The following is a 1167-nucleotide window of genomic DNA, read 5'->3' as shown; positions in this document are numbered from 1 at the left end:
ATGGCAATCAATGCCTTTAAGAGAAGTTTGCAGAATCTAGAATGTGCTTCACTTGCTAAATTATCCTGAAGAGATGGATTGTATAGGTTTGATAAAGGGAGAAACAGCAGCATCTTTACCCAGCATCCGCTGCTCTCTCACATCATATGCACCTTATGTAGCAGAACTTCTGATGGAGTCCAATGTAGAGATCATAGCAAAGAATGACTTGTGCTTTATAGATGCTGTCTATAAGCTTCTTCGTGATCAATTTAATTATAAATGAATTTTGACAAAAACACAGTTTCTCCAAAATAGGTTTGTGGAATGGAAAACACAAATTATTTGTGATGTTTTAAATTGTGTGATGAAAAAGCACAAGGAGTTGAGTAGTCTCGAGAAGATTTTCATCACAACAAAGAAAGAAAATCAGTTCTGATAAGTCAGAGCCTCTGGATAATGAGAAAATACCCACAGAGCCTGTCGGCATTGACATCACTAGCAGGCTTATGACATCAGGAAAGAAGAAAGCTGTGGTGATCCCTCATCTGTACAATGACGATAGTGTGGACATTCCTGAAGATGTTTTAAGTACAGATAGAAATGTTAATGAGGCATTTAAAGGCTACTGAACAAAAGATTCCTGAAGCTAAGGCCCCTGAAATCAAGTCTGAACAAGATATAAAGGCTAACACTGAGACGATTCCACTACAGGCTATGCTTGCTGAATGCCAGGAGAAGCTTAAGAAACTGACTTGGATAGAGACAAGGTTAGACTGCTTAGAGGAAAAAAATGAAAGGAAAAGTGATGGTGAATGAAAAGACCTGGGCTAATCTTCCTAAGCCTTGTCACTCTTCTTGAAACAGAAAGGCTTTTGGCTAAAAAAGAATGATGAATATGTAGAGTCTAATGAAACGAGTGAAGACTGTTCTTCCAGTAGAGAGATGGATCCTGTGCATCCTGACAGGAAAAGCGAAGGGGAGAGGCCAGCAAGGCTCATTTTGTCTTCTGGGTATAATACATTATCATCAGATTCAACTCTCAGAACTTCAACTATTAATTATTGTGGTTTGAAAGAAATTTCAGAGGAAACAACAATCCAAAAAATGGGAAGGTTAAAAAAATGTTTGAAGAAACTACAGTTATTGAAATGTCCAAAATCACTAATTGTAGAATTTTCTACATGA

General features: G+C 37.4%; 1 pseudogene; it reads left to right on the top strand.

Moving 5' to 3' along the window:
• Nucleotides 1–1167, top strand: LOC143645104 (centrosomal protein of 44 kDa pseudogene; annotated as a pseudogene).

Source organism: Tamandua tetradactyla, chromosome 8, assembly GCF_023851605.1.
Source record: "Tamandua tetradactyla isolate mTamTet1 chromosome 8, mTamTet1.pri, whole genome shotgun sequence".
Lineage (NCBI taxonomy): Eukaryota > Metazoa > Chordata > Mammalia > Pilosa > Myrmecophagidae > Tamandua > Tamandua tetradactyla.
The sequence above is the reverse complement of the archived record's forward strand: the minus strand, read 5'-3'. Positions and strand labels throughout refer to the sequence as shown.